Source organism: Chroicocephalus ridibundus, chromosome 15 (assembly GCF_963924245.1).
Source record: "Chroicocephalus ridibundus chromosome 15, bChrRid1.1, whole genome shotgun sequence".
Taxonomy (NCBI): Eukaryota; Metazoa; Chordata; class Aves; order Charadriiformes; family Laridae; genus Chroicocephalus; species Chroicocephalus ridibundus.
This window is the reverse complement of record NC_086298.1, coordinates 4404536-4420076: the sequence shown is the minus strand read 5'-3', so window position 1 is coordinate 4420076 and position 15541 is coordinate 4404536. Positions and strand designations below refer to the sequence as shown.

The 15541-nt window shown below is 53.8% G+C and overlaps 1 protein-coding gene across 1 annotated transcript in view; it reads left to right on the top strand.

Moving 5' to 3' along the window:
- ASTN2 (astrotactin 2) overlaps positions 1-15541 on the top strand; it is a 374972-nt gene that overhangs the window by 61105 nt on the left and 298326 nt on the right. The gene's annotated exons all lie outside the window — the stretch shown is intronic.

Here is a 15541-nt window from a genome sequence, read left to right as displayed (position 1 = left end):
CCTTTATTTTTCCATGTGAACAAGCGGCTATTTGACTTTTACACCTTAAATCAGCTTTTTTGAGCGTCTCGGCCCTTGTCAGTGGGGCTTTCGATTGGGCACCGAGTTCATGTGAGCACAGACAGAGGCTTCGCGTTAGGGCTGTCGAGGAAGATGCGATGCAGTGTGGTAGCAGGGGGAGGAATCGGGGACTGCAGTGTACTGGGTTGGATTGGGAATGCTGTTACGTCCCTCTAAAAATGTCAGTGTGATGGAGTTTTGGGGGAGGGTGGGGGGTGGAAGGTAAAACTGGTAATACTCAGAAAATAAGCCTGAAAAATTAAGTGAGAGAGCAAGAAATGAAGACAGCAAAATGCAAGTCTGGGGTGCGAAAAGCTCATTTTTGAGCTGGTTTGAGTGTGGGATTGCTTGGTTGTTGTGGGCAAACCTGTGCCATGGGGAGGAAGCTGCAGGAGGACGCTGGCTCCGGAGCCTGGCGATAGCTGCAGTCGCTCCAAATGCAGGTTTTCTTTAATAGGGGGAGATTCAGTCTTGGACTCGGACCTTGCTGAAGCTGATCTTTCTTTAAAAAAAAAAAAAAAAAAAAAAAAAAAAAAACCCCAAAACAAAAACCACATGATGATTGTAACGGATTGATGCTTTGGAGAGAGAAATGAGATTCTTTGAGAAATTGCTGCCTGGAGCCTGGATGCGGTGTCCCTCGGGGCGCGGGAGCCGGGATGCCGGCGGGTGGAGCTGGGGGCAGCGCTGTGCGTACGGCAGCAGGATTTTCACACTCTCGTCCGGGGATAGCCCGGGAAGACATGCTTTGCCCCATCTCGCTGAAGCCCGTAGCATGGGAGCATCCGCGGCTTTGTTGCGAGAGTTAACTCGTGCCCTGAGCCCCTCCTGCACGCAAGGGGAAGACAGGAGAAGTGCTCCTCCTACACAGAATGAGCCGTGATCCCACTTTCCTTCTAGATCCTGATACTCCTTGCAACGGCAGCTGAGGTCCCAGACAAGGATGTGGATCCGGGACAGGGTATGAGCTGGACGTGTCTCCTTGGGGAGGCAGAAACCCAGGATGTTTCTTCCCTGGGTCAGGATTGCAGCACCGACTTGAAACTTTGCCCAGTTTTTTTTTTTTGTTGGGTTTTTTTTTTTTTTAGAAGATTCATGAACTTTTTGAGTGAACCCGAGCCAAGTTTTGAGTTACTAGCAGGAGATAAATGTGTGTTGTGTGTGTTTTTTGTGTGTTTTTTTTTTTTTTTTCCCTCCCCCCACCTCAGGACCGCGTGGAGTTCTTGCAGCTCAAGTAAAATGAGGCGAAAGTCTTTGGTTTCTTGGGTGAAATATTTCCTTTGAGCCTGCAGGAGCTTCTCAGGCCCCTTTCCCACGCCTTTCCTTCCCTCCCGGGGCCCATCGAAATGGCCACCCCGGTGAGCCCCCATCCCTCGAGCCTCCCTGGCAGCGGGGCTCCCCGTGGCTGGGGGACCCAGTGTGTGGTACCCGCTCCTGTCCTCCCCTGCGCGCATCCCTCCTCCTGCCTCCCTGCGGCTGGACGGCCCCGGGACCTCCTTCCACCTCTTCAAATACTTTTCCTTCCTCTTCCTACCATAAAGCCCGACGTCTCCCACATGTTCTCTAGACTAAAACACCATTCCTGCTATGCAGGAGGAGTTTCATCCCCCCGGCGCTGCCGTGGCGTGCAGGCTCTGCGTGCCCCGTCCATCATCAGCCTAGCATCTCGCTACGGGGGACAGGAGGAGACATGGGAAAGTGCTTCCTTCCATCTCCTTTAAGTGGCTGTAACACTCGCTTTTACCTGTCTCCTCGTCCTCTGGCTGAGTTATAGAGAGCCGGGGAAGGTTTGCCTGGGGGATCTCGCTAATCCCACGCTTCGGGAGTGCTCTTCAAAGCTTTATTGGGCAGTGAGGCATCTCCAAGCCGAGCTCCCTCTGACGGGGACGTTAGTTTGGATTTCTGGAGATGTTTATGAACTTGGCTGGTCGTTCTGGCCTATGTGGGGGCGCCGGGGGTGTGTGTAAATCCTGGGTTTACTCCTTCTTCCAGTGGTTTTTGCCTGTCGGGGTGTGATTTTTTTTTTTTTTTTTTTTCAGGTTCGGGGGGGGTTTGCTTCCAGTGCAGCAGGAAAGGGGCCACCGGTGTCTGTGTCCCTGGGGCCACCATCTGTCCCCACAAAAGCTGTGGGCATTGGCTGACCGTGACCCACTTCGCACCTCCCTCCCTGAGCCCAAGGGCATCTTTGACAGCAAAATAATACTCGATTTATTTATTTTTTTTTTTCCCTCCTTTCCTCACTGTTTTTTCTTAATCTCTCCCCAGTGAGACATAACATTAATTACTGCAGTTAAAGGGAATTCAGTCTCCATTACTGTCTGCCACCCCTTTCCTCTTGGCTTGAGCATCTGAAATTTGTCTCCCAAATGAAAAGAAGGGAGGAAGCGGGGGGGGGGGAACAAATATGCAAATGTTAGATTTTATTTATTTACCTTTTTTTTTTGCGCAGTGTCAAGTAGAAAGGAATCAATATTTTTGTCATTACGCCTGTTGTGTTTTTTTCCCATAATCTTAGCTGTCATTTGGGTTTAATTGTGTTGTTTCCTCTTGTGTGGAAGTAAATCTTATCTGTTTTGGATTAAAATTCAATGAAGGTCACAGCAGCTCGAAAACTTACCAGGCTGCAGCAATTAATGTTCATTTGGCTTTGATAAATTGGAATGTTCCCCACAATAGGACTGGAGTGGATTTCAGAAGCAATAATTCTTCCATTAACTCAATGATTCCCCGCGTGATGGAGCGTCTTGTCGCTGCTCTGTTTGTCATCTGTCACTTCAAGGATCTGGGCATATGCCTGATATGATTTATCATGATTATTGGGGCTGCTTGTGTCAAAACATTTTAAACCACTAATTATTCCAGCCTTGTAAATTGCTGAATTTCACAAAACATAAGAGATATTTATTTTTTCTGCTTTTCCCCACCATCTTGTGTCCATCTTGATTTAATTACCGCTCTGCGGCGTGGTAAAGTCAGACCCGGGGTCGCGTCCGGCAGCGTTGGCTGTAGATGGCGGTTTATTTGCGGGGCTCTGGGGACGTGGAGGAGCGGGGACGGGTAGGACCGGCCTGTCTTATCTCTGCGTTGACCCATCTCCGGACCTTTGGCAGGACCATCGCGCCCATCGGTCCTCCCAGCCCTGTGGATACCCAGGATGCAGATGTGGGAAGAGGATGCAAAGCCGCATCCCATCCCGCTGGAGGAGGGATGGGTTTTCCTCCCTTAAACCCCTGTGAGTGATGCTGGTAAAAGCCCTGGCTGTGGGGGGATCCGAGCCGGGACCTGCGTGGATCCGAGCCTGCGTGGTGAGCGGATGTTCAAATGAGCTATGTGTTGCCTCTGGTCCAGCTCCAGCAGAAATAAGGTGGATGTTTTTTTTTGAGGAAAAGTAACAAGCAAAAGCCTTGTTTCATCTTGTCGCATCGCCCTGCAAGGGAGCATTTCAGTGTCTGGAATAAAAGGTGACCAGACCTCATCAGGCTGCTTTTTTTTATATTATTATTTTTTATTTTTAATGCCTACTTTCTGCTGGCTGTTACTGGCAGTAGCCAAGCTAACTGCTGGTTTCTAGGTCTCCCAGCGGATTTTTTTCAGCTCTTATTTATACGCGTTTCCTTTTTTCTTCTTGTACTTATGCATCCTGATGTTTCCCTTATGATCAGCCGTTGGCGCTGGGCTCCGTCAGCCTCTGAGCCGGGTGTAAAGTGTGCTCTTAAACGCTTCGCTCTGATTTAGCATCCTGCTCTGAAGTGGAGCTGGGAAGGGTCCTGTGTGCCCGATGTACCACGTGGGTGGGCCCCGGCCACCGCGGTCCCTCATGCGGATGGGGCAGCTCTTGAGGTTCTTAAGCGCCGCAAGAATATCTGAGAGCAAATGAGGCTTTATGAGCTGCTGCCCTCTTCTTTCTGAAGCTGCCGTCGCCCAGCGAGGGCTATGACAAATACATTGATTTGCTTCCCCCCCCCACCTTTTTTTGCCGTTACTGTGACCCATCGCAGCTCTCCCTCCCTCCACTGCCCTCGGTTCCTGGGGGAGCCTGTGTTTCATCAGGCTCCGGGCTTCCAGCTTGGCTGCACAAACCGTGGCGTGGGTGGCACCGTGCGTGTCCTGCGCAGTCGTTGGATGCGATGGCAGCCGTCCCCTGGCGGGGACGAGCCCCTCGGTGCCTCGGCTGCCCTGAACACAGCATCCATCCAGCATGTTGGACACGCCGAGGTCTTCTCCAAAATCTGTGCGAGCCCAATTGCCTCCCTATCTGTGTGTGCTGGCAGGGGTTATTCTCCTTCCCATAGGTGGATGTAATGTCGTACCAGGGCAACTGGGCTTATCTCGGCGGGAGGGGAGAAGGGACTGAAACCTATTGCAGAGCTGGGATGATTCCTGTCCTCCCAGCAAACAGCTCTCTGAGGGCTCACTCCAAGTCCCGCAGGCTTTGGACACAACCACATGTGGGCTCCTTCTGCTCTGGCGTTCCCCTCTCCATGGCCATCGTTTGAGTGGTGTCTCATGTTCCTACCTAGCAGTGTTTTGTCCTCTTTAGTAGAAAACCTTCCAAAGGATTTACTTCCCTCCCAACCACGTGCTCGCAGCTTGCATGGTGGCATGTCCGGCGGGATGGCTGGCCATTCCAGTGGATCCAGGTGCTCTGGTGGATGCAAAACGTTGCTTGAGCCGTACTCTGGCACCTTGCAGCCTGTCTTGCTGATGGCAGCATTGGAGCTCCTGTCAGCCAGCTCAACTGGGGGGAAAAAAAACCCTGAGTGTAACATGAGTAATGAAGTAGTGAAGAAGGCACAACATCTGTGTCATCATTTCTGCACCAGGAGGTCAACCAAGATTCATAAAACATGCACTTCCAGCTTGTGATATGTTTAGGAATTAATTAAGGTAGGGAGAGAATTGCTGCTGCAGCAGATTTCCTTATCTGAAAGGTATTAAAAGGCTAAATTGATCTCCAATGAGCTGCTTTTATTAAACACCAAAACCAAAAAGAAAAGCCCCAAAACCCCAAGGGGTTGGGCTCAGTGTGTCCCTGTGTGGGAATTGCTCTCCCCAGCTCCTCATGTGTGGGAAGAGGAACCCCATCCCGATGTGCCCATGGACCGAGCATCCTCAGATCCCTGGGAGGTGGATGGGAGCCGCGGGCTCTGTGCCGATGGTGGGCCAAGCCACTGGCGCCTTGCCCAGAGCAGTGTCTGGTCAACGGTCCCCCCCCAGTCTGCTGAAGGTGGCCCTGAGCTCTTCCCTGAGCTGCTTTGGGGTGGCCAAAGAGGCTGGTGGCACCTTTGCTGGCTTGAGTGTCCCAGGGTGGTGGGGCTGAGTGCTTGCTGGAGCTCAGCACAGAGGAACATGAATGTCACTCTAGTAACCGTGATGTCCAGGGCACCTTGGAGACAGTAATGGAGTCAGGCGTGAGCGCTTGAACTGGTACGGGGTGGAGGTTGCTGGTGGGTGAAGCTAGAAGCACGGCTCCCGGTCCCCTCGCCCCAACACTGCCGGTGGCATCTGCTCTTTCCCAGGGTGGGAACTTTCTTCGGCTTCAAGTTTCATTTCCATAATGTGCCATTAACCAACTTTTTGTAGGCTGGGAGAGGCAGCCCTTTCATTCGCCCTCCCCCTCTGCTCCGCTCTCCTCCTCCTTTGCAGAGACGGTATAAAAGTAAAACAGGGACTAAATGTAGTTAACGATGTGCTCTTGTATTCAGGGAATTCATTTTGGGGGGATTTGTCTTTGAAGTGTCACTTTTGTGACAATGATACCTGTTAACGTTCATAATTTTTCACTAATCTCTCTTTGTTTTCTACCTTAGCTACCACGAATACATTAGACACTTTATAGCTTTCTATCCAGCGGGTTTTTTTTTTTTTTTTGGCCCCCCCCCGCTGTGTTAAAATATGTAACTGGAGTGCTTGGTTTGCATCTCTGATAAAGCAAGGCTGAATAAATACTCTTAGTTCATCCGAACTGAGCAGCAAACGAACTTTCTCGTGTCATCCCCAGAGCAATCGAAGTTGGTGCTGGGGGAGAAGCAGCCGCGGGAGGCGCTTGGGGAGGGGTTTGCTTTTTGCAGATGGCATCGAACGCGTGGGAGGGATCTGCAGCCTGAGAAAATTCCCAACCTCGACGTGCTGAAAAAAGAGGATGGAAGTGTGGGGGGGGGAAAAGTAAGAGCTCACGTTGGAAAGGTGGCCGGGATAGTCAGGGGGTGCTAGAGCTGGAAGGGGGATGCTGAAGGGGTGAGGAGATGGCGGGGGGCGGGCAGGGCGCGAAATGTAGAAGGAAGTTTCTGGGAATGGGGTGAGGAGCACCGGCGCAGCGTTAGCTCGTGGCTGGAGGTGGGACACGCAGCCAGGCGTCGTGCGCGTCTGCCTTCGCCCCCGTGGCGGGTCCCTCCGCGCTGCTGGCGACAGCACGCCGTGTATTTTTATCCCTCGGCGCGCTGGGGTTCGCCGCTCTCAGATTCTTGCCTTGAACTCGTTCCCTTCCTTCCTCCTCCTCGCTCTTCCCTTTCCCACCATCTGTCTGGGAGAAACACTGGTGCATCTCCAGCGCCGCGGGGTGTAGCCGGTAGCTTGACCTTTTCTCGGTGCTTTTTTTCTCTCCGCCTGGGTGAAGCAGATGGAAAATTCAGGCTTCGGAGGGGTTCCTCTGCCCGGCTCCTGGTTTGCAGGGTGGTGGGAGAGGAAGGAGCATCCCTATCCCGCGCAGGTCGGGTATCCAGGTGCTGTGGGTCTCGCTGGCTTCCCGGAGAGAGCGATTCCACGCGGGAGCCCAGCGCTAATCCTGTGTGTAAAAGCACCAGGAGTGTTTCATCGGTACCTTTTGAAACATTGACGTAAACACAGAAACGCTTTGCAGCTACCAGCCCTGGGTCTAATCGCTTTGAACTGCCAGGCTCGCAACGACATACGGCGTTAAAATTGTCACAAAAACTTTAATCGAGGAAAACTCAGGTGAATGCCAGCTTCTCTGGGAGGCGTGGTGGTGGCTGGGGGAGGATGGCTTATGATGGAGAGTGTTTTCTGGGGGTGCCGGCAGGGTGTGGGGGGCCGTTCCCTTGCCGGTGAGGCCGTGCCGTGCTGGGACACAGCAGGGGACACTAGTTGCCTTCACCTCCCTGAAGGAATAGCATCGTCTCCGGCTTTCTGTCGGTACAGCAGGGGCTCTGACCCCGGGATGCACGGAGCTGAGTGATGCTCCTCGCCCTGGGGTTTGCTCTTTCTGCTTCAGCTGCAAGGGAGAGCCTTGAAGGCAGGGTTGGCCTTCAGACAAGGAACGAAATCTCTTACTTTTTTTTTTTTTTTCCCCTTCAAACCTTGTGTTATCTGCAAGATCTCGCTTCTCTCAGTAGTTATTCTCGTTTGGATGTAGATTTAGAAATGTTTGCATCAGTTAAAATGTCAGCGTCAGGCGTTGGCTCCTGTAAAGGTGAACTGTGATGAACCTGACGCAGAATAGCTTAAAGGTGGTTGTGAAAGATATTTTTGCGTTACAGCACTACAAGCGACTGAGTTTTCATTTGTTTGGCAAAGCCCAAAGATGGGAGTAAGTGTTAACGACAGGATGAAATGCAATATCGTATTTGTCCCCAGAAACATGACGTTTGCTTTCAGTTAGGGTGCTTTTTTCTTTTTTCTCCCCCATTTAAAAATAAATTGGACTTAGTTTCACAAGGCAACGTTATACTGTGAAAAGGCAGAGCGCTTTTTGTTCAGGGAAGTGTCAGAATGAAATGTTTCTACTCTTCCACACTTCCCATATCCTCCCCGAAACCACTTAAGCTTTAGTTTCAGCTGATGTGAAACTGTCTGAGCACATAAACCGTGCCTTGAAAAACCTTGCCAAAGCTCTTCGTGGAGTAACTGTGCCTTAAAACAGAGGCGATGCGGTGCCCTGGGGGACGGCGATGTGGGTCTGGTGGCTGCCCACCAAGTTTCTCCACCTTCTGCAGCTCCTGGCCCTGGCGAAGGGGATGCTCAAATACCTGCCAGCACGGAACAGGGGGAAGAAGCTCATGCAGATGGGATTTTTTTCTGATCGTTGTAAGGCTGCTAATATAGCAGAGGACTTTTTTTTTTTTTTTTTTTTTTTTTTTTTTTTTTTTTTTTAACGTGGATCTTGCTGCTGTAGGAAGTTGGGCAAAATTCCCACCGGCTTAATTGGGAGCAACATCAGGCCAAGTGTGGTTATTTTTACCTGTCGCTGCTCCCCCTCGTCCGCCTCCTCCCTCCCACCTCCATCCCTCTGGACAGGAGGGAGCCAGCTCCGGTTCAGCCTTCGAAAGATTTCTGCCAGCTCCGAGCGGCAGCCTTGCGTTCACGGTGTGCGGCAAAGGAAAAGGGGGGGGAAAAGTAATTGTGCTTAGTTTTAAAATCCAATTATCTAAAACTGCAGGCAAATAATTATTCTGGAAGGGAGCTGTTCGGACTGGCCGGGCTTTGCCCTGGGTGGGAGCTCCCGGGGCTGGGCTGGATTCGTTGTGGCAGCGGCTGGAGAAGGAGCGAGCGGGAGCATCAGCCCCAGCTCCGCTGGGAAACGCTCGGCTTTTGGGGGTTTGGCACTGTATTTGTGTGTTGCTCTTTATCCAACAGGGAAACCAGCTGTTTTCCCTTCTAGCCTCATTCATTTTAGCTCCTCAGGGCAGAACAAACCCCTTTTTTTTTTTTTTTTTTTTCGGATAGGGAGGCAAGAAGCCTGCCCGGCAGGAGGATGGCAGGAAAGCCGACTGATGCTTTAGCAGTGTCAGGTATCTCTGCTTCCCTTCCCAGAGGCATATCTGGTTCTGAACTCATCGCCAACCTCCCCTTTGGCAGCCTTGAGCTCTCCTGCTGTCCTGGGCAGGGTTCTCCTCATCGCACCCAACTCACGAGACTCGGGGTGAAACCAAGGCAGTGATGGCAGTGATTGCTGGGGGAGCAGAGAGCAGCCCCGGAGTTGAATTTATGGCTTATTTGGCAAACATTGGAGCATTTTGGGAGCATCGTTCCGCAGAGGTCTGCGTTGAGGGGGTGGGTTTGATAAAGCAGAAGTAAAGGGCTGGGCAGCCCCATCTGGATGCTGTGAGCTGCAACAGCCGTCAGCGGCGTGAAATTGCAGTGGGGGGAACGACTGGATGGAGGGCGCTGGTTAATGCCCCAAAGGGACTGACTCGGTAGGATTAAGCTGCATGTTTTGCTTGGCCTCTCCTGGAGATCCATCATTATTCACGCCAGCACCGGGCCTGTCAGACTCCCTCTGCCGCAGAAATGAATGATTGGAACTCAGCAACCAGCCCGTGCGCTGGGATGCGGCTCGGCACGGGCTCTGCGTGTACCGGGGACCTGATCCCATGCTGCATCCCTGGGATGGCCGGAACCTCGGGGATGGCGAGTGCGGGGCAGCTGCTTCTCCCACCCCCCTCCCGGGGCATGGGAAGTGTTTAGACACCATCGCCTGCACCCTCCTGGGACCCTGAGGGTTTGGGCATATCTACAGCCCTCTTGGAAAATGGTCCTTTAGCTGAGTTCAGCCTCAGTCAGCTGGGAGATGATGGGGGAGCAACATCAGGGTGCCGGTTTCGGAGAGCGCGGTGGGGATGGAGTGGTGCGCTGCCAGCCATCTGTGGTGCAGGATTAGGTAAGGATGAGGCTCATTTACACGCTGCAGACAAAGGCAAGGATGGCTGCAAGGCTCATAGAAACAAACAGAAAAGAGACGACAGCTCCAGGTACGTTGACCTGTCGTTTGAATTAGTGCCAAGGATTCCTCTTGCCCCGCAGCAGCCGGCTAACGAGCTGTGAGGTGCCTCTTGGCTGTGTGGCTGAGGATCCGGTTACCAAGTGAGGTTTGTGCTCTTAGGCTGTGGTTTTGGGAGGGGATGGGAATGTGGCCCTGCCCTCCCTGGCCAGGGAAGCTTTTTTTCCCCACCTTAGGTGCTCTGCAAGGAGGGGCTGGTGCTGTGGTTGCCTGCAGCTCCCAGAGTGACACAGCCAGCTTGTCGCTGGTCACGTTTCGCACCAAACGTCTTGAGAACCAGTTGTCTGGGGATGCTGGTTGGGCTGACAGATCTTAGTTCCCTCTTTGAGGGCTACTGTGACCTTGTCTCAAGGCATCCTCAGTACTGGTTTTGGGTCATTCTTTCCCAGATCCACCTGGGATGCTCGTGGCTTGTACTGGGATGAATGCTGCAGCGCTAGCTGTACTGTGGAGCTGTTTTCAATTCTCCTCTCCCTCGCCATGTACTTGAACCGCCTCTGCCTTGCAGCCCAGCTCATCCTCCCCTCCTCTGGGGGCCAAGGGAGGAGGAGGAGTCAGCCAGCCAGGTTGTTCTAGTAGCTGATGCTTAGTCCTGGGAATTGCGGAATAACCTTGCCAAACCAGAGGAATGAAGTGACCTGATTCTTCTTGCCCCTCAACCCTGTGCTTTCTGGAAGGCAGGAAAGAGCTGGGCTGTTTGTTGGTTTGTGGTTTTTCCCCCCCCCCACGGCAGGGAGGTGGGGGTATGCGGGAGCTTTTCAACAGCCTGGGCTGCAGGGAGTGGGGTCAGGCAGAGACCTAGGCACAGGCAGATTTTTTTCAACCGAGCTGCTCCTACCTTAGACTACTGAATGCTTGGGGTTTCGCTGCCCCTATCCCTGTATACCCCATCCCGCCCCCTGTACCCCCTCCCAGCCGCCAGCCTCAGCATCCCGCACCACCACCCGGCAGAGCCTTCCCTGCGAGGTCTGAGGATGAGCTGTTCCCGCTGGTGTGGAAGTGCCTTCCCTGCCCGAGATGGGTTGGGGTGAAACATTGACCTTGGCAGCCGCAGACCCTCCAAGGGTGTATGTCCCTGCCCGTGGGCACCCCGGCTGGCCCTGGCTTCGTGGATGGAGGTAGCCCTGGGTGGAGATGACCCACATTGGCTTTGGGTCACTTGTGCTTCGCAGGGCACTGTCACGCGGAGATCCTGGTCTTGCTAACCAAGCGGATCTCTGTGGAGGGTGCTCTGCTCCCAGGGCTGGATGGACCTTTCCAGCCATTGCATGGGGTAGCTGAACCATGCATAGAGGTGGATGGTGCTCAGCTTGCCAGCATGGTGCCCAACCGTGGGAAGAGGGGCTTTAATGATTAAGTCGTGCTGTGTATTTCCGCCAGCCACTGTTTTAAAGTGATCGCACTTCATCTGACCATGCCTCGCCTGTCGTCTGGGTGTCTCTGCTGACGTATGGTCTCTCGCCACACTCCTTTTCCATGCCGGGATGCTTTCCCATCGCCCGTTCTGCTGCAGCAGCTGGGTGGGGGCTGTACCTCCCTCCTCGGGTAAACCCGCCCTGTTTCATAGGGCTGCCCTGCAGCTGGGGACAGAGCTGTCACCCGGAGGGGGGGGGTCTGTGTGCTGTGCTCAGGTTGTTCCTGGGCTGGATGGCTGGTGCTGTGCCTTTGCTCTCCCCATTGGCCTCCTTCCCTGCTTCTCCCTTAAAAAAAAAAACAAAAAAAAAAAAAAAAACAAAAAAAACCCCAAAAACCCAAAAAACGATTAAACATCAGATTCATCCTGCCCTTCCCTGGGATGCTGCTGTTCCCGGCTGCGATGCTCCAGCCGCGGAGGGTTTAGCTCTCTGTACCCTCTGGGTGCTGGCGAGATCCTTCTGCTGCAGCATCCTCGGTAGAGCGGCCACCTGGGTGGGGACTGCCAGGAGGTCAGAGAGAGAGAGAGGAGGCTCAGAGCCTCTCTGCCCACCACCCTGTCTTCTCGGGTTGTGAAATTTTGAGGCAAAATCCCTCTATTTCACCCTCATGCGCTCCAGCCGGTCGGCAGATCTGCGCACCCAGCAGCACTCATCTCTGCATCCTCACCAGAGAGATCACCACCGCCAGGGAGGAGAAAGGATGCTCAGAGCCTCTCTGGCTTTTCAGGTCATGAAATTTTGAGGCAAAATCCCTCTTTTTCACCCCCCTGCACTCCAGCCTGTTGGAAGAGTTGTGCACGCAGCAACGCTTGTCTCTGCAGGCTCGCTGGGGTGAGGGCATTGGGAGTGGGTGTGATGGGAGACCTTGGGGTTGTTCTTGGGGGCTCTGTACAGCAGTGGGGGTGCAGGGGGGCCTGCGACAAATGGGGTGCTGCCTCTTGCTTTCCCTGTGCTGGCTGGAGGATGCAGGAAGGACGGTGGCTTTGCCCTGGCCACCGAGCAGCACGATAGCCCCAGGGTGCATCCACTCGCCTCCTGCCATGGCTCCATCCCCTTGGCTCAGCCATGTTTCCCTTAGCAAAAAAAAGTGGTGTGGTGTTTTATTTTTTTCCTCTCCTTTTTAAATGGCCACTTTTCACTTTTTTTCCATGCTCTTCCTCCTTGGCATGCAGGTCGGCGAGGGGAGGGAGCCTTCAGCCAAGCTCTCCATCACATGTCCCTTGTTTTTTGTGTGTTATTTTTTCCCCGGCGCTGCCCTTGCCAAGGGAAGGACATTGTATAGCCGCTGAGACTGGCAGGGGCTGTACCGCTGCCTGCCAATAGCCTCCATGTCTGAAAAGGCTTAGGAAATCCAAGCTCTAAATTAGCTCCCAAATCTTCTTCTTCCCTTTCTCTGGTCAGATCGCCCTGCAGAGCGAGCCCCAGCTCCCCTTTTGTCACGGGGCTTTGCCTGGAGAGCACAGTGTGGTGGTCCTGTTGGGATACTGGGACCCCCTGTGGCTTGAGACGAGCTGGAGTGCCTCGGGGAGAAGTGGCGGGGACACAAATTTCTGGCATGCCTCCTCCCAGCCGTTGCCACCCTGTCCCCCTGCCTGGCAAGGCCGCTGGGGTTTCCAGCTGCGGCGCGGGAGGGAAGCGGGGAGCTGATGGACGGCTGCCCGGAGCCTCCCTGGGGAGGTGGGAGCCTGTGCTTGCCCCAGGGATGCTGCCGAGAGCAGCCAAGGTCACGGCATCGCTGGCAGCATGCACAGCCGGGACATCTGGGGCTGGATGAAGCTGGAGGAGGGGAGCAGGAGGTGTGCTGGCCACCCGTCTGGTAGAGGAGGGGACAATCTGTGCCGTGCCCAGCTGTCATTTCGCCCCCTCCAGCACCTCGGTTCTGCCCTTGCCAGGGCAGTGGGGGAAGGCAGCGGCTGCGCTGTGAGACGGCAGCGTCCCTGTGTCCCCGCGCTGGAGGGTGTCTGCGGGACGACTCTTCTCCCTTGGCGAGAGGTGGTTTTGCGCTGGCTGAGCCTGGGGAGCAGCTTTGCTCGGCAGTGCCGCTGCGTTTCAGCACGGCTGTGTCGTGGGGCTGCGTCTCTTACTTCTGCTTTCTCCTCTCTCGAGAGCGAAACGGAAAGGGCTCAGCTCTGCCGTCTCTCCCGGAAATTCAGGCTTCAGCTCTGCAAATGCCTGGCGGTTCAGTATCCCCACTGGCACCCCAGCCTTCATCACCGCATACAAATTGTTCTTTAAATGTCTCCAACAATTCTCTGTAGGTAGCTTTAGGTGCTCGGGTGCTGCGAACAGAGTGCGGGCATCACACCTGATAACCCCAAACCACCCCAAAAAGGGCTCCTGCGCCGCGTGCTCTGGGGCCGTTGGCTGCCCGCCTGGGGGTGAGGAAAGGGGATCCTTCCCCGGAGGGCTGAGCATCTCTAGGGCAGGTTGCCGCAGCTCAGCCAGGGATGTCGCCGGCATCGCTCCCTCTCGGGGCCCCGGGGGGTGGCCCGTGCGTGGGGGAGAGCAGGAGCTCGGCAGAGCAGCCTCGGGCGGTGAATTCTGCCTGCTTCATCCTCACGGTGGGTACCTTGGGAAACAGCAGAGGAAAATTCCACTTCTCAAAGCATGTAACTTGGGGGGTTTTTGGTATTATTTTCTTGAAAAGGCTCTGTCAAGCTCCCTCTCCCCCTCCCTGTGCTATGCAGCCAGCTCTGAAGCAGAAGTGATATTTTCTGCCAATGCAATGATTAGCCTTTCTGCTAATGACCCACGAATAGTGTCCAAAATAAATGAGCCCAACCTGCTCATCTTATTAGCCAAATGATTGCAAAGAAAGAGGAAATATCTGCAAAAACTGCTTAGGCAGCTGGAATTTGGAAGTACGGAGAGAAGCCATATGTCTTCAAAAAGCTGGTCCTCCCCCGGAGCACGAAGAGCCCCCACGTTATAAAGGGGTTCTGCTCACCCCCTGTTCCTGCTTTTGAGAGCCCCTCTGGGGCTGGAGCTGTGTCTGTCCCCAAGCTCTTCTGGTTCCCGGGGCTGAGAAGCTGGTGACGGGCAGATGTTTCTCCTCCGTGTCCAGTTTGTGGCTTCCCACATCCTTTGGGTGACAGGCAGCAGCACGGGGATGTTGGTCAGGAGAGCAGTTAACGCAGTAGCCGGTACTAAGTCATTCTTCAGGAGTTGTTCTTATGTCCTTCAGGCTCTTCCCAATGCACTTGGCAAGGTCGTGGAGCATCCTTGTTCCACGTGAGGAGGAATAAAGGAGGAGTAGAGGCATGGGAGGGTTTCTGCAGGGAAGGGTGAAAGGGGGCTCCTGCGTGCAAGCCCCGTCCCCTGGATCACGGTGATGCTCAAGTGAAGTGAGAGCTCACCGTGGGGAGGGATTTTATGTGGGTGAACTGGATTTGAAAGGTGGCTTGTCTCCCTGGTCACTGCTCGTGTGTCCCCAGCTGAAAAGCCTGACCCTGGTACGAGGTTCTGCAGGAGGTGGCAGCGGTGTGACCGTCCCGGAGAAGGGGGCTGTGGCTCGAGGCTGAGAGGAGCCCTGAGCGCATCACCCGGCAGCCTTGAAGCTCCGTCACATCAGAGGATGTGCCCGACTCTTGTGTCCTATTTGATAGCAGAGAAAAATGCCCTTGTTCCTCTTGTTCCCTCCAGCCAGGGAGACCTGGCTCGGATGCACGTGGCCCTAAAAATTGCTGAGGAGGGAGGAGAAGGAGGTCATCCTCCTTCCAGCACCCGGTGTGCATGCCATATGCTTCCCTGGCCTGCTCCGTAGCGTGGCCGATGTGAGGTCTTGCACGGCAGCTCATGGGCTGCTCCTGGGGTGCCACCAGCCCCTCGGCATTGTGGGGAGGGATGTCCCACCGGGGCTCTGCCGTGGGCAGATAGGCAGAGCTGGCCTGTGACCAAAAGCACATTATCCGTATTATTTGTGTCTCTGTGTGCGTATATGAAAGACACGCTTTATATACATATCTGTGTGTATATCACTATTTTTTTTTTATATGTGTATATATATATTTCTGAGCTGGGATCTGTTACTGAGCTGGGATCTGGGGGTTGTAATGTACAGAAATAGGGCCCATGACTTCTTTATTTTTTAGTTTAACTGCATTCACATATAGCTAGTTCCTTGCTCTTTTCCATTTTATGCAGACTTATATTGTGCTTGGGACTTCTTTCTTCCCTTCCTCATGGTTGGGGGAATTGCTAATTGTGAATGTTTTTATTCTGAGGAGTTTCACATTTAAACAATTATCTGTGCTGGAAAACATCCTGACAGTGCAAATACTGAAAACTCGAACATGGAGTGGATTAGTGAACGGTCCTTGCTGTCTGTGTG